The sequence below is a fragment of the Bos grunniens genome, chromosome 22, assembly GCF_055505025.1.
Source record: "Bos grunniens cultivar Pamir isolate PY7600 chromosome 22, Bosgru_T2T1.0, whole genome shotgun sequence".
NCBI classification, from domain to species: Eukaryota; Metazoa; Chordata; class Mammalia; order Artiodactyla; family Bovidae; genus Bos; species Bos grunniens.
The window spans coordinates 30,612,937-30,640,842 of record NC_141186.1 but is presented as its reverse complement, the minus strand read 5'-3'; the positions used below and the strand labels follow the sequence as shown (position 1 = coordinate 30,640,842).

Below are 27,906 nucleotides of genomic sequence, written 5' to 3'. Positions count from 1 at the left end.
ACTCAATGGACATGAGTTTGAGTAAACTCCGGGAGTTAGTGATGGACAAGGAGGCCTGGCGTGCTGCAGTCCATGGGGTTGCAAAGAGTTGGACACGAATGAGCAACTGAACTGAACTGAACTGATAGAGAAGTAAAGTGAGGCCCGGAGGCAGCTAACTGGTATGGCTGAGTTCCCAAAAGCTACAGTACTGAAATAATTTGTTCTCCTTGGAATGGGATAAATATGTCCCTGGGCCCCACCTAATCAATTCACATACAGTATTTGAACAATACATTCATCTTTGTACTTACAGTTGTGACTGGCATCTTAAAAATTACCAGGCATTCTGGTTAACATAGTCCCAATTAACAGTATGAGGTATTGTGTAATGATCCAAGTTAGGAATAAAGTTTTGATTTGAATTGTTGGCTTAGCCACTTGGAAAAACAACAACAAATCTGGAGCTTGGGATCCTCTGAACCCAAAACAGCATTAAATGGTTACGTCTAGAATTTGCTTTACTCTGAAATAGAACCCAAGAAAAACCATACCACCATCTGCAACTTCCAACTTTACATAAATGAATTCTTAGTGTCCTTCAATGGCATTGTGCTATGAGCCTCTTTCACTGCCCAGACAGAAGCTGAGAACCATGGGGCTGGAGGAAGCCTTTCCAGGTCACATACATCCCTCCAGATGTAGAAGCTGATGCAAAAAACTGAAAAAAGGTGACAGCTAGCAAAAGAAGGGAAGACAGAGAAGGACCTAATGCTATCTGTTTTATTTATTCATCTTTAACCTACAGAAACTTGAAACTGACTGAAATGCAGAATAGATGCTTCATCCTTTTTCATTCTCAAAATTAATAAAAACTGGAGTTAAAAACGAAATGGTGAATGGGTAAGCAGGAACAACTGAACTGATGTTAAAGTGTTAAAATGTGTGAGTCAACATTTCCTGGATTTAAGCAACAAGATTTCAGTGGGCCACAGTCACTGATGTGAAGGTACCCAAATTCTGACCCATATGGACTTCACACCTACTGTCCTTTTAGAGAAGAGAAAATAATTTTAAACTAGACATCAAAAATGCAGAAAGGTGAGATGGATATTTAAAGCACTTTTGACTCCTAGATTTAAATATCTTCTACTATTTAACTTCATCTGAGGCATCCAAACAGAACAATAATCAGAACTACTTTTACCTAATTAGGCAAATAAATATCACATAAAGGAAATATTATTCTTACATACTATGCACTGCCTTTTTTTGCAACAGTTTTATGCAAAACTGTTTTTGCATAAGCCCATTCAACCCCAAAGCATCTGATAAACTAGAATATGTTCAATTCCTGAAGTGAGGTAGGTGACTTTTCACCTGCATCTTCAAATGAGAAAATTGAGGCTTAGAAAAACTTTTTGAAGGTCACAAAGTTACTAAGTAGCTTAGCCAGAATCTGAAACCAGATCTCTTTTCCCAACTTGAGTAATTACTTAACAGCTCTACTACCACACTTAAGAACATATCAGCTAATAGGCCTGTATAAGGTTTCCTGGTTCATGTTGATCCTGGAAAGTAAAGCAACTTGAAAAAACAACTGTGTTTTAAGAAGTTTGTTTTGAAATAGAAATCATTCTTTTGCTGGTAACATTAACACTGATTGCTTTTCAGGTTATAGTAGTAATGATCATCACTCTATGAATGCTATATAAAAATGCTTCCCCAGAATTTGGTGGGTTTATCTATCACAATAGAAGGCAAAATAGTCCAATACGGTTACGACCTAAATTCTTGTACCTTTGAGATGTTTATCACAAGTTATGAGTCGAAGTCACACTAGTTCTAGTTTTTTTAATACAGAATTTTGTCAAGAAATACGTCCAGGATTCCTGTGCAAGTCATATTCAAAACAGAATCAATACAGGCCAAGAAAATAAAAAGCTTGTATTTAAGGTTTATAACTCAATGAGCCAACACAAAAGAATAGAAAGTGTTGAATAAAGAAATATTTTCCTGGGTCACCAACTTCCCTTGTTCCTTTTTGCAAGGGAGATGAAATGCTAACCTCAGACACTCCTGGAATAGAACAACATGACACGCAAACACAAGAGGCTCCTCCGGGGAGATGAATGGGTAATACACAAAATCCCGTACCGTTCCACCACGTGACACTACCAGCAAGATGAGAGGGGGTAATGGATTGGCTGGCAAAATACTCAAATTCTTATCAACTTCTGGTCTAAGAAGGTCTTCTTTTCCTCTTTCAGATATTTGATCCCTTATCCAAAAAGTCATTCTCTCCCCTCTCCTCTCTCATCATGAATTTTGACTGTTTCCAGCTATACTGTCGAACTCTCTCCCTTTCCCTGACTTTCATTTCACTCTGGTGCTATCTGTATCTTTCCCTTGATGTTATCTGGCTGATGGTTAGAAGAACTGGGTAGAACCAAGACACAAGGCAATACTCCCTGAAGTTCGGGACTTAAACACTCTGATGATTGTGGGTAGTACAGACATTACAACAAATGACACTGAACTACATAGTTATTCTCTTTCCAATTCCATTTCAACCCTTCTAATTATGTCAGGATCATTTGAGTGCTGGTGTTGGAGAAGACTCTTGAGAGTCCCTTGGACTGCAAGGAGATTCAACCAGTCCATCCTAAAGGAGATCAGTCCTGGGTGTTCACTGGAAGGACTGATGCTGAAGCTGAAACTTCGACACTTTGGCCACCTGATGGAAAGAACTAATGCATTTGAAAAGACGTTGATGCTGGGAAAGACTGAAGGCAGGAGGAGAAGGGGACGACAGAGGATGAGATGGTTGGATGACATCACCAACTCAATGGACATGAGTTTGAGTAAACTCCGGGAGTTGGTGATGGACAGGGAGGCCTGGCGTGCTGAATACCTTGGGGTCGCAAATAGTAGGACACGACTGAGCAACTGAACTGAACTGACACCTCAAACATAAATGGCAACCCATTTCAGTATTCATGATGGTACAATCCCATGGAGAGAGGAGCCTGGCGGGCAATGGTACATGAGGTCACAGAGAGTCCGATGTGACTGAAGCAACTGAGTGCACACGCAGGCAGACACCTCACATATGCTGAAGTCCATTTTTTTAAAAAGAGACAACCCCTCCAGCTCAGTACCTTAAGAAGAAGTAGGCAACAGGATATGATGAGAAGAAATAATTGCAGTTTTGCATTGTTGAACTTTGCTGTTTGATATTAGAATACATTCTTAAATAAATGTAGTTATATTATACATCATTTTAATGGGTATTTCTTGCTTTTTTTTTGCTAATGATTTATTACTTGTTTATATTTATTTTAGACTATGGAAATGATGTTAGACAAAATGTAAATTCGAACAGTTTTCTTTTTCAAGTTCAAAATAGGTCAAGCGGCAGAGACAACTCCCAACATCAACAACACATTTGGCCCAGCAACTGTAAATGAACATACAGTGCAGTGGTGATTCAAAAGTTTCACAAAGGAGACAAGAGCCTTGAAGATAAGGAGCACAGTGGATGGCCATCAGAAGTTGACAACCACTAATTGAGAGCTATCATCTTATATTAGCTGATCCTCTTACAACTATACAAAAAGTTGCCGAAGAACTCAACGTCAACCATTCTATGGTCATTCAGCATTTGAAGCAAACTGGAAAGGTGAAACAGCTCAATAAGTGGGTGTCTCATGAGCTGACCACCAAAAACAATCACTGTTCTGAAGTGTAGTCTTCTTTTATTCTACGCAACAACAATGAAACATTTCTTGATTGGATTGTGACAAGTGACAAAAAGTGGATTTTATTCGAAAACTGGCAACAATCAGCTCATTAGATGGACTGAGACAAAGCTCCAAAGCATTTCCCAAAGCCAAACTTGTAATGAAAAGAGATCATGGTCACTGTTTGGTGGTCTGTTGCCTGTCTGATCCACTACAGCTTTCTGAATTCCAGTGAAACCATTAGAGCTGAGAAGTATGCTCAGCAAATTGATGAGGGGCACTGAAAACTGCAATGCCTGCAGCCAGTATTGGTCAACAGAATGGACCTAATTCTTCTCCACCACAATGTCCGACCACACGTCACAGAAGTTGAACGAATTGGGCTACAATTCATGCTTCAAAAGTTGAACGAATTGGGCTACAAAGTTTTGCCTCATCTGCCATATTCACCTGACCTCTCGCCCACCAAAGACCACTTCTTCAAGCACCTCAACGTTTTGCAGCAAAAACGCTTCCACAACCAGCAGGAGGCAGAAAATGCTTTCCAAGAGCTTCTCAGGTCTTGAAGAATGGATTATTACACCACAGCAATAAATAAACTTATCTCTCATTGGCAAAATGTGTTGACTATAATGGTTCCTATATTGATTAAGAAAGATGTGTTTGAGCCTAGTTATGATGCTTTAAAATTCAGTCTGAAACTGCAATCACATTTGCATCAACCTAGTATCAGGGATCAGCAAATGATGGTCTGTGGGCAAACCTGGCCTATTGCTGATTTTTGTAAAGCGCATGAGATAACAAGACATTTTATATTTTAAAGGCTTTGGCGGGAAAAAAATCAAAAGAAGAATATTATTCCAAAGAATGAAAAAATTATGACAATCAAATTTTGATGTACAAAAATAAAATTTTATTGGAACACAATTATGCCCACTCATTTATGTGTTGTTTCCTTGCTTATCTGGGGTTACAGTGGAGGTAAGCAGGTGCAAAAAAGACCATAAGGCCTGTGAAGCTGAAAATATTTACTACTTGGTCCCTTACAGAAAAGGTTTGCCAACTCCTGTGTATACCACCATTTTCCTTCATAGTAGTTATTTTAGGTTACCACTGAACTCTGGCAACTGATACCACCATTTGTTTAGAGGGATGATGTAAAATCTCCTTTCAAAACAAACTCATTTATATTCCAGCAAATGAAAGAAGTTAAAGCTCATAAAATATAGGTGGTATTTAGATCAAAATCAGGGAAACCAGAAACCAAGTCATGAAAACTGCCTGTGAAAAGCACAGAAGTTTGAAAAATAATAAACCAAGAAGATGGGTGCAGTCAGGAGGGTTAGGATACAAAACTAGAGACTATGTAAATAAGATATTCAGATGTAGTGATCTGTTTTCTAAGGTCAGAGTGGAGTCTGAGCTGTGGACCCCTAGTGGATAGGAGGTCAGGCAGGCTACCCAAGAACACTGAGGCGGCCAGCATCCCCATCAGGAGCAGCAGGGTCTTGTTTTACATTCACAAGACCCTGACACACTGGCCAAGAATTCCTCGTCTGGCAGTGGGTGAGACAGTCAGTCCAAAACAACCAATGGTGAGTAAGTCAGGTAAAACAACAGCAATGCTAAGGCCAAGCAGCTCAGCATGAGCTAGGCCAAATGCTTCACAGAGAAGATCACTCTGCATAGATAAAATATCCAGGATGACTTTAGAAGGTTCCCATAGCTTTCTTCACTCTGATGGAAACGCTTCCAAGATGCATGGAGCATGGAGGACTTCCTGCACCTTAGAGTAAGTTCACATTACCATCAACACACTTGACACTCTTCAATGTTTTATAAGCACAACGTTTACTCTTTAACAATGAAGTTTATTCAACAACTTGGCTATCTTCTTTTTAGAGATTTCTTTTTGTAAAACAGTCTTGCATTATTGCATTTGCCTCTCATTACTCTTACTGAATATGCATCTCTTCTGAAGACTTTCAACTAAACAAGCTTCCCCCGAGAGAGAAATGCTTTTTGGTGATTCCACCAACAATAATTTCTGTTGCTGAGTCATGGACTCTATCACAGCAGTGTTAAAATTTATCATCTCTTTCTTTCCATATGATTAATGTTTTTAAAAAACATGCTAGTAAAACACAGAACTTTCTATATCTGGAAAGAAAAACTTGAAAGGCTAAATTTTAAATTGTAGAAATAAAACTAGTACAACTAGAGGTCACTTTTTTTCCCCCCATACCTGCGTAGTATTCCAACTGGTCGTCACTTCTTAGGTGGATTACAAACTCGTTCAATCTATTATCTATCAACTCAGAAGGGTGAAGTTTCCAAATTCTTTTTTAACCACAATGAACTACTTTATCAAGTTCTAAAGCACTTTCACCTCCACAAAGTTTCAGAAGATCTTACCAACTAATATTTATTTGTTAAGAGTTAATACAGAGTATCTACCAAACTGCCAATCAGAGCTCACTGATTACAACATGCATGGCCAAAAGCCAAAGGAACTTGACATTTTGCTTAACGCCTTAAGTTCTTTCTCATGAAAAGTACTGAATCAACTTTAGGTCTTTTGAAACATAAAAAACAGCTCACTGAGCTTTACATTTGAAGCTGTGGGCCAGCATCTTTTTTTCAAACCCTTCTCACACAGGACCAAGGGACAGTGAGGAGTCATAGGTTTCTGGGGAGGTTGACAACACCCAGCTCCAGTGATGGAAAAATATTACCTAGGATATTAACACATCCCATATCCCTGGCCATCAGGAAAGTAGAATGTGCTGGAAATTCATCCAATTAGAGTTCAAGAATCTTTTCAAAAAGCTTAAGACTCACCTTTGCTTGGCTTGGTCAAGAAAATCTACAGCCCAGCAATTGTTAGGGACTGTCTTATGACTACACATAGGACGAGTCTGAAGATAAACTAGCTTCACAGAGGAAAACAGAGCAATGAGCCGGATCAAATCTTTCCTGCAGTCCACCAAGGACTTGCCAATGACACTGCTGAAGCTGCCCGAACTGGACTTTCTGTTGCTTACAACCAAAATCCTACTAGCTTAAATCCTGAAACACTTCACATTTAGATTTCCTAAAACCCTGGAATTCTAAGGTACCAGGCATTGGGAACTACTGCTCCAGTGATAGATTTATTAAAAGATGCAGGTATCAGAAAGTGTAAAATAGTCAGTTAATTGTGCTTTTTAAGGGCAGTGGATATTTTTCAGAGTTTTTGTAACCCCAGGTCGGGCACATTGCCATGAAAACTACAAAAGATAACAACATTGGGAAATTGCCTGATGTTTCTCATCTAATTATAAGATGGCCATGCTGGCTGACACAATTAGGGTGAAGTGACATGAGGAGAGGTGGCTCAATGACCGCACATGCTTCCAGCTAGCTCTGCAGCAGAAGGCATCACTTAACCATTTCACTAACAGCCTCCACTTTCAGGGGAAAAGAGAAAATTCATTATCTCAGAAGATGCATTTTAAGAATGGCAGATGGGTGGCAGACATTACAAATAAGATGAAATGATCAAAGGAACAAATAAAATGCTATTAAGTATTCCTATAAACTAGGTGTTTGTAAGGCTGAGATTTTGTTTTACTGCCCTAGGATTGAGAGACAGACTGCTGATCTAGTTTAAGAAAAAAATTTTCAATGAAAAGATACTAGTATTTAGGGCCTACACTTTGAAGGCCTCTATGCAATTCAAGACGTAACCTGTTTCTTTGGCTTTGTAAAGGGGAGAAACTGAAAAGACTAGAGTTGGATGGGTAGGGCCAGAATTGTAATAAACGTCTAATATGTCTCTCTCTATGCAAAGTAGTCTCAGTGATGCTACATGTAAAGGAGAGGGAGGAGGGAGAAAAGGAAGTTCTGTCGATGCACATGTAGACGTGAAAAGATGACCCTTTTACCAGTCAACCAACACAGCAGTCTTTTTTTCCTCATCTAGGTATTCTTTTTCTTTTTTATAAAATTATTATAGGAGTATAGCTGATTTCAAATGTTGGGTTAGTTTCAGGGGCATAGCAAAGTGAGTCTATTATACATACACATACACCCACTCTTTTTTAGAATCTTCTCCCATATAGGCCGTTGTTGTTGTTTAGTCACTAAGTTGTGTCCAGCCCTTTGTGAACCCACCCGTCTGCCCTGTTGTCCACCGTCTCCTGGAGTTTGCTCAAATTCATGTCCATTCATTCTGTGATGCTATCTAACCATTTCATCCTCTACCGCCCCCTTCTCCTTTTACCTTCAATCTTTCCCAGTAACAGTCTTTTCCAATGAGTCGGCTCTTCGCATCAGGTGGCCAAAGTATTGCAGCTTCAGCTTCAGCATCAGTCTTTCCAATGAATATTCAGCGTTGATTTCCTTTATGATTGACTAGTTTCATCTCGCGGTCCAAGGGACTCTTAAGAGTCTTCCTAAGCATCACAATTCAAAAACATCAATTCTTTGGCCCTCAGCCTTCTTTATGGTCCCACTCTCACATTCGTACATGACTACTGGAAAAACCATAGCTTTGACTAGAGGGATCTTTGTCAGCAAGTGATGTTTAAGACACTGTCTAGGTTTATCTCAAATTTCCTTACAAGGAGCAAGCATCTTTTAATTTCATGCCTGCAGTCACTGTCTGCAGTAATTCTGGAGACCAAGAAAAGAAAATCTGTCACCGTTTCCACATTTTCCCCTTCTATTTGCCATAAAGTGATGGGACTGGATGCCATGATCTTAGTTTTCTGAATGTTAAGCTTTAAGTCAGTTTTTTCACTCTCCTCTTTCACTCTCAACAAGAAGCTCTTTAGCTCCTCTTCACTTTCTGCCATTAAGGTAGTGTCATCTGCATATCTGAGGTTATTGATATTTCTCCCAGCAATCCTGATTCCAGCTTGTGCTTCATCCAGCCCAGCGTTTCTCATGATGTACTCTGCACATAAGTTAAATAAGCAGGGTGACAACATACAGCCTTGATGTACTCCTTTCCCAATTTTGAACCAGTCTGATGTTTCGTGTCCAGTTCTAACTGTTGCTTCTTGATGTGTAAGTTTCTTAGGAGACAGGTAAGGTGGTCTGGTATTCCCATTTCTGTAAGAATTTTCCAGAATTTGACGTGATTCATACAAAGGCTTTAGTGTAGTCAATGAAGCAGAAGTAGATGTTTTTTCTCGAATTCCCTTGCTTTCTCCATGATCCAACAAGTGCTGGCAATTTGATCTCTGGTTCCTCTGCCTTTTCTAAACCCAGCTTGCACATATGGAAGTTCTCGGTTGACATACTGTTGAAGCCTAGCTTGAAGGATTTTGAGCATAACCTTACTAGCATGTGAAATGAGCATGACTGTATGGCAGTTTGAACATTCTCTGGCATTGCCATTCTTTGGGATTGGAATGAAAACTGACCTTTTCCAGTTCTATGGCCACCGCTGAGTTTCCCAAATTTGCTGACATATTGAGTGCAGCACTTTCACAGCATCATCTTTTAGGATTTTAAGTAGCTCAGCTGGAATTTCATCACTGCCACTATCTTTGTTCATAGTAACGCTTCCTAAGGCCCACTTGACTTCACATTCCAGGATGTCTAGCTCTAGGTGAGTGACCACACCATTGTGGTTATCTGGGTCATTAAGACCTTTTTTGTAAAGTTCTGTGTATTCTTATCACCTCTTAATCTCTTCTGCTTCTGTTAGGTCCATATAGTTTCTGTTCTTTATCATGCCCATCCTTGTATATATATATATATATATATATAGGCCATTACTGAGTATTGAATAGAGTTCCCTGTGCTATACAGTAGGTCTTTATTAGTGATTAGTTTATATACAGTAGTACATATATTTCAATTTGTCCCCAAATTACCCCCTGGTAAACATGAGCTTGTTTCTTACATCCATACCTCTATTTCTGCTTTATAGATAAGTTCCTTTGTAGCCTTGTTTTAGATTTCACATGTAAGCAGTATCATATATTTGTCTCGTCTATTTCTTTCAGTATGACAATCTCTAGGTCCATCCATGCAGTTTGAAATGCAGAAAACAAAGTTCCAAATTACCCAACTTGGAAGGAGATGGTGAACAGAAAGTGAAAAGTAAGTCGCTGTTTTTAAGAAGTATGAGTCAGTAACAGAAAGTGAAACAAATGAGAGGCGAGAAGAAAGGACGAATTTGGAGGTCATGATCGACACACAAAGCTATCCACGGATGGGTTCAGAGTAGGAAAACATATGTTTTAAGAACAAGCATGCTGAACATCTGTTTCTAAATTTCTCTGATGCAAACTTTTGAGAAGTTCCTCAAGTTCAATGCCCTATGTGCATTAGGTTGGAACGAAATTATGAAGAGGAGCTAATTTCCAATCCTGGGAGGAGAAAAGGACACAGCAATGAGAAGAGACACTATCAAGAGTTCTTAAACCAACATCAATCATGAAAATGAAGCCTCCAAAAATTCTCATTGGAAGTCTCACAGGGAATAAGATAAAAGCTCAAGCCAATTTTATCAGAATTTCAAAAGTCAGGGTGACCTCTGTTGATAAATGACTTCTCAAACCATCACAACAAAGCCCTCAGCCACACGGCCAACTAGGGGCCTCTGGGAGGAACATGGATAATATCCCAAGTGACAGTTGTGTGAAGAGTGGCATGATTGTGTTAAATCTATTTTCTTAAAATGAGTATCACCATCTGTAAAGGGTTCTTACGAAGTTCACAGTGTGTGGAGTAGGTGGCACACAAGCTTTTAGGAATTTAAGGTGTTCCTTGAGTCAAAATCCACATAAGGAATGAAGAAGAAGAAGCTTGAGTTCACTAAAGTGGGAGGGCAATTTTCATCAGGGTGACATTTTAAAGAATCCTGAAAAGGAATCACTTAAGTGGCATCTTGAAAAAAGGGCATAGCTTCACTCTTCAATCGATAACACAGACTTTAGCAGTAACAGTATTTCGTTGACTGTTGGGGAATAAATAAAGAACTGAAAGTCGTCCCTGTGAACCCTGTTAGAAATTAAGAAGATGCCCAAGGAAAGCAAAAATATTCTGAACTGCCATCCTGCACTGGCCATAGCAACGTAAGTCATGAGCTTCCCAAACGCATTTCAGCAGATGAATGGATTTTCAAAGGAGAAAAAGTATCACCCCTCATGAAAAGTTAACACATTTACTGACCACACTCTTAGCCCATATTTCACAACATAATGGTAATCTTGCTGAATTCTGTAAAATCCTATTATAGATCACTTAGCATTTACCATAGCATTTAAAGCAGCCAGGCTTCTGAGTTGGAACGCACTGGGGGGAGGGGGGTATAAAATTCTGTGTGTTGGTCTGAACCTCACACCTGCTAGAAGTAAACTCCAGCTCTCAGGTCACAGCCCCATGGAGCTGAATCATCCCCAGTGGGCAGCTCCAGGGAGAGACGGGTACCCAGCCTACCCGGAGGTGGGAAAGGCTCCCAAGTACTGCATCTGTGTGCTTGAGGGCATGGCGCATGCTCACAATACATACACAAATACACACAGTGATACATATGAATGTATATAAGGATACGTATATAAATATGTACATGAATATGTATACAAAAATGAATATGTATAGGTATGTGTCTGAAGCATGGCCTACAAATCTGTCATGTTCAATGAGCAGAAGGATTTTTCTTTATCTCATGAGGCTGATTTATTTCCTGGTTGCCTTCTCCAGCCACTCTTTCTTCTCTCCTCCCAGCCCCCTCACTGAATGTAGCCAGTCTGCCTCTCTGTATATACTTTTTTGGCATCGGATCTCTGTCTCCAGCTCTGCTACCTTCCCAGCTGTTCATCATCTTCAGAAAAATTCTGTCTGGGATTGGTACCTGGACTTAAAATGACATCCAATCCTCACCTCATCTCTGTCCAGTCTGCCTCCTCTCTTCTTTTAGCATCAACTATTGGGAACACCCACCCAACTCTCCAACTGTCCATCTCTTTCACACCAAGTTCATCCAATTAAATGTCAAGGGGGTTTTTATCCCCCTGTCATCTCCTTCCCAATCCCTTCAATGACCCTACTGAAGACTCTGACTGTGGCTCTTCAGAAATATGGCCATTTTCTCTAATTTGGGCCCCTCACTATATTCTATAAAACAACGAAAGATGAACTGTTCTGGAGCCTAGCTCTGACTGAGCGATGACTGTGCTCATAAAAACCCTGGTCATCCCTACTGGCTGTGTCATCAGAATCTTCGAAAGGTTGGTCCTTGAGTGTAACAGAACCAACTTGAAATCCTGGCTCCATCTCACGACTATGTGCCCATGGTAAGGAGGCTTATTCTTTCCAAGACCCAATCGCATCTGTACAGTAAACTGTGGAAAAGAATAGTACCCCCTTCCTTAGATGCTTATAAGAAGTAAATCATAATGAACTGTAAATCAGTATGCCTGATGCTACAGCAAATGTTGCCTGCTATTATTAACATTAATTAATGTTATGGAATAAATTCCTTGCTTCTTAACATAAATTTGAAGTCCTCAATGGTCATGTGCCAGCTAACTACCAACTTATTTTCTCTCTTGCCCTTTACAAACTCTAATGTCCCAGCCAAAGGGAATTATTTGTTGTTCTCCTCAAGCACCAAGCTTTTTGGTCTTTGTTCTTTATTCACTCTGTTTTCCATCCACCAGGAAACCATCTCTTTTCCCTTAACCCAAATATCTAACATTCATATCTTTAGCAAACTGCAACTTAAATTCTCCAGGGGGACAAAGAAATATCTCGTTTCTCTTAGCGCTTTATTCCTAAATACAGTGTTTGAGTATGAACTTTTGTTTTTTTCAAAATTTCCTATAGCAATTTTAAACACTTATTGATCTAAGTAGTGACTAGAGTAGAGGAGAAAGGAATCAAATGATCATCTCACACATATAAGACATCCTGCATCTCTCACAACACTGAAGTCAAAAGGCGGCTTAATACCCTTGAACTTCTCTACTACTAGTTAGTATGCATACAACCTTTTCTTGGTTCATTTAATACTGCTATAGTCGGAACAATTAGTTAGTATGCATACAACCTTTTCTTGGTTCATTTAATACTGCTATAGTCGGAACAATTGGTGATTTTATATCTAAAATTCCTAAAATTTTCTTTTTTCTCCTCCCATTATAAATAAGAATTTTAAAGGCTTTAATAAGCCACCATAAGAACAAATTTTAGCTGTCACTGGAACGGTTTCATACCTAAAGGATTTAACACTGCCTCTAATCTGTCTTCTCTGAATTCATAGTTTGTTCCACAGAAATGTATAAACTTCTTCTAGAGGATTATGAACAAATACATACCAATTTTTAAAAGTGACCTATGCATCTGTGATTATTATACATTACAAGCTCAATAACCACACCCACGTCATCTTCAAATGGTATTTTTTTTAAGGACCCACATGTTCATGATACATGACAAAAACAAAGCTGCTGTTCAGTCCAGCTTCTATTTATTTCAACATCGCATACTCTTAAGAGAATGGGTGGTTCTCTGTTGTTGAAAAGTTTGTAACTGTCAAAACAAGAAACTGACTTAGTTATAGTCAGAGACTTATAATGCCAATACCAAACCAATGCCAGAACATACAGTAAAAAGAAAAATGCTGTCAATTTTTCCGCCTGAAAGTCTGTTTCTCTGCATTGCCTATATACCCGGCCAATTCAAAAGGGAGGAAAAGTAAAAATCCTTTGCTGTAATGTAGCCAATACAGCCAGTGGATTTCCTTTGCTAACTTTATTTTTTGAATGTCCTGTAGACTCATCGTAAATCATTTCCAATCTAATTCTCCTACTTCCCAATTTTAACTGTCGGCCTTATTTAAAGAATTGCCTCTATATTTAACAGATTTCATATCCATTCTGAGTGCCAGTAAGCTAAAAAAGAGTGTGTTGTTCTAAAATGCAGCTTTCGACTGCCTGACTTTTGAAGCAGCCTTAGTGTTTGGCTGTTGATGAAGTGATGCACATCGTGATTGTCTTACCTACTAGTGATTTGCAAACTACATGCATGACTTTCCAGTAATAAAGAAAATCACAGTTGAGTGTATGTCTGACGGCTCTCCCTTCTGGGTTTCAGGTGAAATGTTTTTAAAAATGTGCATTCTCTAAATCCACCCTAAACGTGTAGCACTACATAAGCAATAAAAAACTCAAGTGTTTAGTAGAACACAACTGCAAATTTTCCTTTTACATGACAATTTTTTATAATACTGGTATTTTTTTTTAATAACTGGTAGACTATTATGCCTTTTTTTAAATTAAAAATTAAAGTTTCTTAAAGTACAAGGTAACAGTTGACACTTAAGATGCTCTCAAGGGTCCTCCAGGGAGAAAACGGAAGAAGAAAAAAAAAATGTGGTGGCAGTTACAACAAATTAACAACATATAATAAAAATGCCATAAACATGCGGCATACATAATAAATCTAATCAAGTCTACAAAGCGGGCAGATAAAAATGATTAACTGCCACCATCCTTGAAAAGAAAAGAAAAATTTTGTCCCCTGTTATTTATCACAGCTAATGTTCTGATCTTAAATCTAACATGTAGATCGAATGGTCTTTAGAGTTTCACAGTGTACCAAGGACGATGGCCTTCTCACTTCCTATTTTATTTTCTGAGAAATCAGGAAAATACGTATGTTAGAGCCACTTTTTCATTAAAGGCATGGCTTTTGGAGATTTAATAAAGCTTCTCAGAATCTCCGCCTCTATCCACAGAAAAAGAAATAACAAAACCACCAGTCTCTAGATACCGATAGGACGAAAATACTACCTATCTGGAGGCAACATTCAGTCATTTTTTTTTTAACTGGTTGACTGCATTCGTTTCCTGATTCTGATATTTTACCAATGTAGCAAGGCCTCCAGTCAAGGAGGAATATATATATTAAGTCTGTAAGGTGTGGCTATAAATTGTTCCCAAAAGGAATATACAAAACCCAAACTGACACTGGTCTAAAAGGTAGATTCTCCGGTGTAACAAAGACCTGGATAACTTCCTTGAGTGGCACACGAGTACTTGGTGACAAAGGTATCACCTTGACACGCAGCAGGTCTGTCTGCTTTGCTCTCACAGTTAAGATTCTCCAGACAAAACCACTATGACAAGAAGGGTTACTTAAAGTGAGGATTAACACTGACATGTTAAAAAAAATAAATAAAAAAAAAATAAAATTTGGAGGGGGGAAAAAAGTTGAAGAGGTTCAAATGAACAAATTCCTACTTGTTCCTAAAGGAAAAACAAAGAGCTTTCAGAAACATCTCTGAGAGATGTAATAGAATATGAGTAAATTATAACAATTAAAAACCATTAAAGATAGAATAATTGAGAATACCTGTTTGGGTAACAATGACTTTCTTGAATTCCTCGTAACAGCGAGTCTATTTTTAATCACTCTTTTTGCAAAACCTTGCATAATTTAACAATAATTGCAGATTTTTAATTTTGATACATCCACAAGAACATAAAGTGAAAACCATAAACTATATACTAACTCCAGCTGTTAAATGTTGGCATTTTGTCTTTAAAAAAAAAAAAAGTTTAGAAATCTGTTTCCTTAAACCAAGGAAATGTGGGAAAAGGCCATCCTGCCAGTGGAAACCTTCAGCAGCAGAAAGCTCACGCTGCGGTTTCTTGCCGAGGCAGCAAACTCCACTGAAAGAGAAGTTGCTGCCAACTCAAATACTGTTTGCTTTCACACCCAAGAACAAACTGTGTGCACGGCAAAGGCATCCGAAGGGCTGAGAGCAGCTGGAGAGGACTGAAGAAAGGTAACAGTGGTGTCAGAGCTACTGTAAACTGGTTCTCGCTTTTCTATCAGCAACTTAGCATCCCAGAAAACAGCGCAGCCCGGCAGCCCGACGTCAGTACCTGCTGTAATTCAAAACCTGGTTTTTCCAAGTCAACAAGCCAAGGGACTTTTCAGAAAGAAAAGGGGGAAAAAATCAGCCAGACAAATGAAACACAGACTCGCTCGGTGTGATTCGAAGGGCTAGTGAGATGCAGGTTTAAACGGAGTACTGAGAAATTTCCATATCTCAGCGCAACATGTAACCAGCTTTCTCTGCAAGCAGGAAATGCAAAGGAAGTGTTGACTATAGCCCTATAAACCAAAGGCAGAGGCTCTGCCAAAGCAAACATCGTTACTGCAAGGGTTCTGCTGCTCCGAAGACCCTCCAAGTTCCCTTTGTGTCCTGACGGACTGGTGTCACTAAGGATGTACCAGGCGATCAGAAATTCTATAGGAAGAGAAAACAGCGCAAGTCTCCAAAAGGCAAAAGGTTTATTTCATGATGACTTTCTCTTCATGGAAACAAAGGCCATCTTCTTGTTGGGATGGCACTGTTTGACTCCCAAAGTAAAAATGGCTAAATAAGAAAACCACTTTTCTTTTCCCACACAGCTTTGAACTAACACTTTAAACTACAGTGCAGTCCCTTAAAATGGTCAATTTCATGTCCTGCGTATTTTACTATAATAAATCACCGTGCAGTGCCATGGAGGTGGGAAGAGAAGTCCTCTATCTGAGACAAAACTATATGTTATGAAATTCTGCCTCCCTGTGCCTGGCATGCTCACATTCAGAATCAAACACAGTTCATCAATTTCAGGAAGAATCCTTTTTAAGGTGGAAAATTATATTGTTTTTTCCAAAACTCCTTTATCTAAGTCCCGTCTTCCCCCAAACACTATGACTTAAAATAGTTCACAAAAATGTCATGGGCTCAAAACATGTATATAAAGGAAATGGTGACTCTGTATGAATGGAAGATCTAAATATTCCCCACATATAAAAATAAAGTTTACCCAGGGCAAAAATATCACATATTTCCAATTCCAGATTGGACCTTGTAAGGTTTCAATATTAAGACTCAACTTTTATTGACTTCCTCTAGTTTAAAATTAGAAACCTTTTTCTTACTGTCTTAACCACCCACGCCTACTGCCCCCACCACAAAAAGTTTGATGGTTTAGACACAGGTTGAAAAAAAAAAAAAAAACTATCCAACTAAACAAAGACCGCCTTTCTTCCCAAATAAAAAGGAGAATAAGAATTTGCCAACTGTTCCCCCAGGACACAATCCTACAGCAAATACTCCTTGCCTCCAGAATGATTGATGTGATGGCGTCCCTTTCTTTCATCACTCCCTACCTTGTCTGGTCGCTGGTGAAAACCAGGAAGCCACAGACACACACTTCGGTCTTTTGCTTGTACGGGCCTCAATTCTCCAATGCCAGCTTGCTGCCAATGTCCTTGTAGCCAATGGTAAACAGGCCACAGGGTTCAAGTTAACTGCAGAGCGTTACCACACTGAACATCTGGTCATGAATGAACGGATTGCCTAGTAACTCTCAGCATTGGGCAGCTGATGAAAAATTCAACATTTTCCTTGTTGGCACAGTTGTTTTGGAGAATTCTCTAGAGCTTCCTGAATTATATTAAGAAAATTTCACTGCAGCAATCTATATCTGTGAGAACAGCTGGTGTTGAAAGGGATCTGCTGCTCTCTCCCTGTGCTGGGGGACCTCATGTTGGATGAGGACACTTTTACTACATTTGTCCTTGAAAACTTAGCCTTCACTCTGAGGTACTGGGTAGAGCAAATGGCAGCAAAGGCAGCTTCCAGTTGCCGTATTCCACACAAATGAACCTCTTAATTCAGGGTGAAAAAAATCTATCACCCAGCTAAGAGGACACTGAGATCCAAACAGTGCATTATGAAGACCTGTCTCAGAAAATATAGCTGAATGGTCATCAAAACTATTGCTGGACTCTGAAATCAGGTCGGTCCCAACATCACTGTATATTTTTTGAAGATTTTCAGAACAAACAAAAGTCCTTTGTAAAATCCCACGAGATACAATGTGTCCAAACATTAGTTTTTCATCACATGACTGATTTTAAACTTAGCAGAGCCTCATATTAAACCTAAGAGTCACACAGTTAGAGCAAATCAAACTTAACATGCCATATTATGCTCAAAGAAGTCACAGTGACAGAAGTGTCCACTGAAGCTTAAGAAATAAAATCTCTAAAAATATAACAATAGTGTTTAAAGAAATTAACTTGTTAATGGATTTATGGGATATATTATTATTCTTTTGGGTTGAAAAAAAGGAAGTGGTAAACTTAAGTCAAGCTAAATTTAGGCTATTATCTATGCAGCATAAATTTCACTTCTGTGTATAAATGCTAACTTGCATATTTCTCCATGGTAACTAAACTATGATTAAAACAACAGTGAAACCAGCCTTTAAAGCCACCTGTTTAACTAGGAACAACCTAATTTACAAAAATACTTAAAACTTTGGAAATTTCCTGGGCATCTATATCATGCTTTTCCCAGTAGAAAGCTCACTTTTCCATGAACATATAATTGCAATGTACTTGGCCTAGGTCGTAATCATTCTTTTTTTAACTAGTGTAATTTTTTCATGTATTGTTCACTTGAACAGAAGTGGTATTTAAGATTATAAAGAATAAGACTCTAATAACTCTTTCCAAAAAGGAAGTTGTTTTACCGCTTGGAAGGGATTAATTTACCTAGAAAGTATCTTCACATTTTACAAAAAGAACTAATGAAAGAAGTGAGAAAATTCCAAGCTGAAATGACTATCTGAGATGGCAAGCCACATTCAAACTAATTTTTTTTTTTTTAAACTGAGATAGCCTTGTAATTTACTAATGAAGAAATGGGCTATTTTATTGGTGAAATTAAAGAAATAATTATAATATGTCCAAGAATAGTAAAAATGTAGGTATAAGCAATATTTTTTTATTTAATTATAAAACATAAAAGTAGATTTGAATGTGAATCATTTTGAAACCTTAGAATTAGGCTTAGACTTGAAATACTGAAAACCCCTTGAAGTCAAAACATAATCATACTAGGTCAGGTTTGGTGTGAAATTCATGACTCACATTCATGACACATATTCAGAAGTGCCTCATACTAAAACTTTATTATAATCAAAAATTGATCCTCAGTTTTTCTGTCTCCTGGTCTTTACATGATGTAATGTCTAAGGCCACATTTCACACTTTTAAGTAATGATGACTGTATAAGACTCATGATAAAAAAAACTCATAAAATGTCACAATTTATAATTTTATGTATACTTGCCTCTCTAATATCACGTACATTTGCACAGTGGATGCTAATTAGATAACAATGGTATTACTACAACGTCTATAAAACCTGCCTTTAAAACCAAATTCTGTTAAAAATAGTCTTTTCAAGCTGACATAGCCCATTTCCAGGGTCATATTTAATATAATTAGTGCCATTGCTAGAAAATGTTCTAATAAAACTTGAAAATGATTCCAAGGCAGAATGCAAAATTCTCTAAAACTTTAACAATAAAGTCTTCCCGTAATCTGAGATAATCTTTCCAAGGGATGTCTATGAAATCAAACAAATGTTGATTTTAAAGCTCAAATTCTCTGGGGCCATTTACATGGCTCCTGAGAACTAATCTTGGAGAACTGGACAGACAGAACCTGTTCTCTCTGATTCTCTGATGGACACAAAAGTCCTGATGAGCACAGCAAGAGTTTCTAAGAAGCAGAAAGAGACAAAAGTCAACTCCTTCACCAAAATGTCAACTACACAGACTGAATTTCAACAAGAATTTCATCAAGAATTACCACTCCCATAGATCAGCATGTAAACTGCTTATATCCACAAGCCCAATTCCAAGGCAATAAACAGTTATTTTTGGAGATATGGGATTTTTGTCTTATAATAACTTTGGAGGGTTCCCTTTAAAGGAAAGTCCTTTGAATCACCAGTTAACCCTTCTTTTTAAGCTTTCCCATATTTCAAAGTCAGTTCAGTTAAGAGACATGGAATCCTGGAGACAGAATTAGGTCAAAAAGTTACCAAGGAGTGTGAACCAGCACCTGTGAACCATTTAAAGAATAAAGTAACTATACCCAGCAAGAATGTATCTACTAGGTTTCTCCATAAGTAATACAAAATCTTTTTAATGGACAGAAAAATGCATTTTTGCAATTAAGAAAAACAGGTACTTTCAATAGGTAAGGTTGTCATATGAAAGGTTATCAATAATAATAGCTATCTAATATTGCAATATGATTTTGCATTTTGTCAAGTAGTTGTCACGAGCCATAAGTAATTAATTTATTATACCAAGCTAGTGTCTTATGGATGAAATGACTCGTTAGGGAAATGAGATAGTGTGTCCCCATAGATCTACGACTTGCCTTAGGACTCTAATCCTTGTGTTCCTTTCAGTGTTATGCCTCTTAGTTAGAGAACTGAAGTGGATAAACTCAGGTAAATCCACCCAAACCTGTTCTCATGTAGCCTGAAAATAACAGCCAGAGCACTATAGCTCAGAGATCACACGACTCTCTCTTATAGAGTCCAAGATCAGGCCCGAAATAATTCTCCTGACCAACCAATTCTTCTCTCCCTCTTACACACCTCATTCCAGCCACACTGGTCTTCTTTCTCTTCCTCAAATCCACCAAACTCATGGAACCTTAGGGTCCGAGCACTGGCTACTCCTCAGCCTAGAACATGCATCTTGTAACCTTCCCCTGGCTGCCTCCCTGCTGCCATTTAAAATTCAGCTCAAATGTCACTTCCTCTTATTGGCTTTTCCTGTGTGTCTCCTCCAAAGTGGCCCAGAGGCACTCTTCTCCTATCATCTCTTTTCATATTTCTGCACAGCATTTTTATCTGATGCTGTTCTGTACACAGTCTAATATTTCACCCACCTAGATTATCAGGCAGGCTTCTCTGGTGGCTCAGACAGTAAAGAATCTGCCTGCAATGTACCTGGGTTCGCTCCCTGGGTTGGGAAGATCCCCTAGAAAAATGAAGTCACTCAGTTGTGTCCGACTCTTTGTGACCCCATGGACTGTAGCCCACCAGGCTCCTCCATCCATGGCATTTTCTAGGCAAGAGTATTGGAGTGGGTTGCCATTTTCTTCTCCAGGGGATCTTTCCAACCCAGGGGTCGAACCCGCGTCTTCCACATTGCAGGCAGATGCTTTACTGTCTGAGCCACCAGGGAATCCCAAGGGAACAGCAACTCCATGGACAGAGGAGCCTGGAGAGCTACAGTCCACGGGGTCACCAACCGTTGGACATGACTGAGAGACTAACACACACAGTATCAGCCATACAACAGCAAGCTTCTTGATGGTGCTGTAAATAGCTGTACTCCACTGTCTGGCATACACTCTTTAATAGATATTTGTTCAATAAATAAATGGATCATATAACACATTATTACAGTCCCCAATAACATAGGCTCTCTCCCTAAGAACACAAGTCCCCATGACATGGGCACTGTTTTACAAATTTCCTGGATGGGGAGGGTGAGATTACTTATGCATTACTTAGCTGCTTCAAAATGTGTTCTAAATGTTCTGCAAAAAAGAGGTTGGTTCCTTTAATGGCAAACTGAGTAGCCACTGGGAAAGTCCAGTTGTACAAATCCTTTCCATGTCAATCAATCACTTGAATAAAGCAGGAAGTATAGAGGAGAGGGAGTGGCCTGGGCTTCAGGTAGGATAAGGGAGTAAGCAGAGCTGAGTCAAGTCTTCCCTTGAACTCTAGTACCAGGCCACACAGAACCTTGACTGCCGGCATGTCACAGCATCAAAGTACAGTGAGAATCCTCCAACTTCAATGGAGCAACAACCACAAAGAGTATGAAGCTCACTAAGTGTCAGGTGTAACCAGAAATGCGGTGTCCAGTGATCACTCTAGTACCTAGCAGTGAGTGCTCCCGCCTGAGTCAGGCATCTAGTAAGTTCGTTCTGCCTCAATCTTCACCTCAAGCCAAGGATGTAGGCACATTACCATCATCTTCTTTTTGTAAATGAGGAAGCTGAACCTGGAAAGCTTAAGTAACCAGCCCGTGGCAGAGCCAGGATTTGAAGCCACAAGTGTGAGTCAAAGCCAAAGCTCATATTCCATCTGTTTGTGTCTCATGAGGACCAACTTCCTCCCAAACACTCAAAGAAGCCTTTAGAAGCCATATGGTCAGGTAAGATCAGGCTTGAGGTAACCTACCTCCAGATAACACAAATTCTGGTCAGTGAAGGAATGTTAGGAACCTGAAGAGTCACAGGTGACTACAATGAAAGAAGGAACACATCCCAATGGGTGCAACCAGCTACATAATTTGAGGGACCCAGTGCAAAATGAAAACAGGGGACCCCTTCTTCAGAACTATAAGAACTTCAAGATGGCGACAGCAGATGATCAAAGCAACCACAGGACTCTTCTGAGCACAGCTCCTCGCCTGTACGGGCGATACACCCACCCCTGCAGGCAGCCCAGTTCCACATGTCTCATTTCTTTGAAACGTTACTCCTTGCGTTTCAACTGTATTCATCTCTTTATAAAGAACAATACATGAGTCACAAAGGACAAATATAATATTTAAAGTGGAAGAGAGAATCAAGGGGTGGAGAAAGCACATGCATTCTTCTAACTTTACTCTAAATTATCCAAGGGTTGGGTGTGAGATACCAAGTGGCAGTCCCTGGACTTGCATGATGAGTCCCAGGAGACAATAATCAGTTTGGAAAGGAGCAGATCTAACTAGGCCCTAAGGCTAGAAACCTTAAGGGGATGCCAAGTAAGGCATCTCAACTGCTCCATTAATTAGATGGACAAGGGTTGATAGTTTGAGAAAGTTTCATCTAAATAAGAGTCGCTAGTGTTCTCCTAGTGACATCTTGAATTGCCAGCCACTGTCCATGTGGTTCTTTTGAGTCATTCTAGAAACACTTTCCTAATGTACATCAACTGCCAAGTCATGTGACAGGCCAGGGACACGCCTGCCTGCCTCTATGGAACTAACGAGCCAAAAACTGGGAATAAATGTCAGGTAAAATACAAAGACACATGAAATCACAAGGTATGGTAAGACCTATCAAGTCTGTGGAACCATGAGAGAAGAAACACAAACAAACAAACATGACCTTAGAGTTGCCACTGACAGGACAGGGGCAGGGCAGGTCACAGCACTGTGAACGCTGCACTACAGCTCTCGCTGGACTCAGAATTAATCAGAAATACTTGAGGTCTTCAACTCAGACCATTTTAAATGATTTTGCTATCCACCCTGGAAGAGACAGCCCAGTAGAGTTCCAGGCTCCATACCATGCAGACCCAATCCTACGTGTCACTCTCCATATATGGGAAAGTGAAAGTGGGGGAGGCAGGGCAGAGGGGAAGGAAGGACAGGAGGAAAAGAGAAGCAGATCAGTCCCTTGAGACCAGAGAATGGCTTTAAAATAGAACCATTTCTTCTTTTTCCTCTTTCCTCCTCCAAAAAGCTCAAAAACCCTCTTTGAACCACTCATAGGCTACATCACTACAGGGTCTTAACATTATTTTAACAGAGCTTTGTGTGCACAAATACTACTAATACCAGAAATTGTGCCCCTTCCCTAGAAGCATCTCTCCAATCTGATTGTATATATGTAGTCTATGTGTACGGTATGTATGGCAACAGTGCTTAAGTAATATCTTGTCTCCACTTGCTTCTGATTTCTTTGAATTCTCATATTAACCTCTCTCGTGCTCTCTGTCTCTGTTTTAACAGTGCTGGGATTTTCCCTCTTTGAAACTTGACAGAAACATAAGATATTTCAGTTCTTGCTATGAGGCACTAAAGTGAATTGAAAATATCACCAGCACTTCAAGTCTCATTAGTTTCCTTTAAACACCTACTTGGTGGAAGTAAGCTAATGTGAACCTTTCTCACCCTGTTTAAATTCCAATATAAAACTTGTACACAACAATAAAATATGTGGCTCATTTGTCATGCTTCCATGAGCAACTGTGTCACTCACACCAAGAACCACAGGCTGGGTGTACAGAGCGCTTCTTTCCTATTTCCCATCACTCAATTGAGCCTTCTGTAGAAAAGCTTTTAACAACCACATCTGGCCTTTAATAAATCACTGCACTTTGTCTTCTTGCCAAAACTCCTCCTTTATCTAACTTACATCTTCATGATGAGATCGGAAATCGCGCATTATGGTGGTGACAAACAATTGTAATTATGTCATTAGTAGCCATTTAGTCCACAAAGGTGCTCAGAGAGGAAAGAGAATGCACAATAAGAAATATAGGATAATACATTGATCACAGTTCCAATCTGCTTTTACTTCATGAGTGTAAAAAGCTGGCGTAATTCTTGGGCACAGCAGGCAATAATGGCATACCACTTTATGAACTATGTAGCAATTTTATCCCCCTATCTACTTAAAAATAAAAAAGCATTTAATAGCTTGATGGAGACATAAAAAGTTATTTGTGATGCCTCGCTGATTATAATATTTATTTTTTAACTTTTCATAGAAGTGACTTTTTCTGTGAGGTAAGAAACTTGAGTTATTTGGGTTGAGAAAATGTAACAAGCATACATATGGGTGCATGTGTATACACTTTGGTATACATGTGTGGGCACATATTATGTATTGTGCACACACACACATATATATAATATATATGTATGTATTGTGCATGAGTACAAATACATCTAAGTATGTGTACACGTGTACACATACACACATTCATACAGGACTCAATGAACTTCTCAATGTGATAACATTCTCTAAGAACCTCCAAATCACAAAGGAAAAAGGGACTAAATAGAGATTTAAGAAAATGTGGCATTTATTGTGATTCCCACCATCTCTCTCATTGTGACATTTAGGAGTAAGGTATCCCAGCAGGTTTTAAAATAAACAATTATTTGGGTATCCCTACAGTTCTAAAACCCTGTATGTTTCTCCAATATCAGTAAAAAATCAGATGATGCCTGATCCTGCACAGAACAGAGTTCTACCATCCACCAAGGCTGAAGCACTAGTAACACAGGGACAGAGATGAGGGGCAGATGAGGGCTTTGGGGTAAAAGCTTCAATACCCTGCAGCCTACTGAGACCGAACACAATGAGATGAAAAGTCCTCTCCTACTACTTCTCCACACTTAAAATGCATCTACCTGAGATATAAAAGTCAAATGTATCAGAAGTCTATGTGGTCAGACTTTAGCAGGAGCAAAGTTATTTTATACAAAATCTCAGTCAGCCACTTGAACCTCTGCACTGCTTACAAAACTTCATTTCACTGTCAAATCTCTACGTGAGACAGGCTTTGAATCAAGTCATTTAGAAATTTCCTTGTTTGCTAATTCAACATCTATCTAGAAAATGTCTACTATGTTCCACATTGATCTGTTAATCCAAGGATAATTAAGATGTAGATACGGGGGCAAAAAGTTGGAATTTGACACTGATGCCAAATCTACCTAATGTTAACAATTACTGCCATGATTTGTAGAGATGGGGATTTTTTTTTTTTTTAAATAATAATAAGCTCTCAATTTTCCCCTTGCACTTGGCAGTGTATGTTTTTCTGGGAGGGTCAGAGGCTGAACTATCTTTTCCTTAAAAAAAAAAACAAAAACAAAAACACAACTTTTTGGCAAATAAGTGAAATATTAGGCTTATATCTCTAATAGTGGGGTAAATCTTGTCGATATCATCAGCTGGCTGATTCAGCTCAGGATTGGCAGAAATGCAATGAAGCCACTGCTTTCAAAATGGTGATAAACAATCTAAAAATCAGGTATTTAATTGCACTGGATCTTCATAAAGTACAGTCTTTTCTGTTTTGATAATTAACTTACAATTATTGCTTCATGTGTACTTTCACCTGAATATAAAAACCTCAGGTTTTCAAAAGATGCTTCAGAAATAACAAAAGCTAATTTCTTTTTTTCCTCAGATGTTCTGTTAGGAAAAAAACAAAGTCCCATATCCACCCAACAAATTGCATAAGTTGCAGACACCCTCATTTTTCAATCTACTGGAGGAGAAATAAGAAAGTGACCATTACAGACAAAAACAGAGAGTAAAATTACAATAGTAAACAGAGGCTGTGAGAGAACACATAAAGGAGAAAGAAGTCTAAACCTAATGAAAACCAAAGAGCCTTCAGCCAAATTTCCCTACAAGCTATCGGCCTGATTTTTTCTTCATCAGTCTAAGGTCTCAGGATGTCTTTTAATGCTCGAGTCTTCCCTACCCCTACTCAAAACACTCTGACATTTAGAATTTTTTTTTTTTCCTAAGAAAAGCTTATCTGGAGCTCACATGCTTCTTTGGTTACATATGAAAGAAACTGCACTCACATCCACATTATCTTTATTTATCAACTCCCCTGCACACTGCCCCATGGGTACTAGCAGTTCAAAAGTTCAAAAAGGTTTTTGAAAATAAACCAAGATAGAAGACAGGCACCAATGCCTATTTGGAACTTACATTCTCCTGCCTTCTAGCATTCTCTAGATGATGGATCAAGAGGAATGATAAAAGATAGAGAGAGTGGCGGTTGCCAGGGGAAGGTATCAGTTGGTGTGGATGGCATTTCTCATACTGCCTGAAAAATTCATCCTGTCCCCACAAGCTGTCAGGCCTCAGCACAGGACTGATCTACCTACCACACCTCAGGATGAGAAGGAATAGTGGAAAGCCTCCTTCACATCAAAATTCTTCCTCCTGTCTATTCTTGTATTTTTCTTTTCTGGCAACCCACGCCAATAATTTTGCCCTGGAGAATTCTATGGACAGAGGAGCCTGGTGGGCTACAGTCCATGGGGTTGCAAAGAGTTGGACATGACTGAACGACTAACACTTTCTTTTCTTTTGTTCTATTTTTGTGTGCTGTTACTTCGAACAATCCTCTGGAAAGTTCCATTAGCCTCTTGAAAGTGATGGTTGAGAAAGCTTAAAAAACAGGCCTGTGATGGTTCAACCTCTCTGAAACTCTCTAGCGCTGGATTAATTGGTTGATGCCTTCCTTCTATAAACCATGTTCTACTTGTAACAGAAGATGAAGCTGATTGCTAGTCAATCAATGGAGTGGGACTGAAATCAGTGGACACAATACAATGCAAATCATCTGTTATATAAAATATTTGGGACCTGAGCAGATCATTGCCTCCTCTTGAGGATTTGCTATCTTGAGGATTTCAGCTGAATAGAATCCAGCTGAAATAAATAGTTATTCTGAAGACAGAATTATTCTCCTCCACTTTTTCTGCAGACTAGAGAGTCCTTGAGGAAAGGAATAACACATGAACACCTTTCTAAACTCCATGATGGCAAGTTCCAAATGAGGGAGCGGTATACCTTAAGTAAATATAATTAATTGCCCCAGCAATTCTACTTCTCTGTATTGACTCTAAAGAAACAAAATGTCAAAATGTTTATGACAGTAAAAAAAAAAATTATAAACATCCATCAATGTTGGAATGAGTAAGCACAACTCATCGTCAGTGGATGAATACAGTGGACAATTTCAGCAGGGTAAGCTGAAGTGAAGTAAAATTGCTCAGCTGTGTCCGACTCTTTGCGACCCCATGGACTATAATGCACCAGACTTCTCTGACCATGGGATTCCCTAGGCAAGAATACTGGAGTGGGTAGCCATTCCCTTCTCCAGGGATCTTCCCAACCCAAGGATTGAACTTGGGTCTTCTGCATTGCAGGCGGATTCTTTACTGTCTGAGACACCAGAGAAGGCAGAGTAAGCTAGATCTATACATATTAACTTCTCCCCTGGAGAAGGAAATGGCAACCCACTCCAGTATCCTTGCCTGGAGAATCCCATGGACAGAGGAGCCTGGTAGGCTATAGTCCACGGGGTCGCAAAGAGTCGGACATGACTGAGCGACTTTTTACTTTATTTTACTTTATACATATTAACACTGCATCATTCTCAAAATCAAGGATGAATAAGAAAGCATGAAGGAGTTAGGAGACAAATACATCTTGATGCTAAACTTATAAACTAAAAACTCTCCAAAAAGGCTAACTATGTAAATACACATATAAAAATGGAATGGAATAAGGAACTCCAAACTCCTAATGAAAAGCGTTTCTAAGGAATGCGAAGAACAGTTAAAGGGGATCCTGCTAGTGCTGAAACCTTTTATTCCTTTTAAATAGATCTACAAGCAAACAGGGGCACCTTCCCAGGTGGCTCAATGGTAAAGAATCTGCCTGCCAATGCAGGAGACACAGGAGACATGGGTTCAAATCCCTGGGTCAGGAAGATCCCCTAGAAGAGGAAATGGCAACTCACTCCAGTGTTCTT

The 27,906-nt window shown here is 39.1% G+C and overlaps 1 protein-coding gene across 36 annotated transcripts in view; it reads right to left on the bottom strand.

The window, feature by feature from the left end:
* Positions 1 to 27,906, bottom strand: part of FOXP1 (forkhead box P1) — a 721,956-nt gene that overhangs the window by 410,086 nt on the left and 283,964 nt on the right. The gene's annotated exons all lie outside the window — the stretch shown is intronic.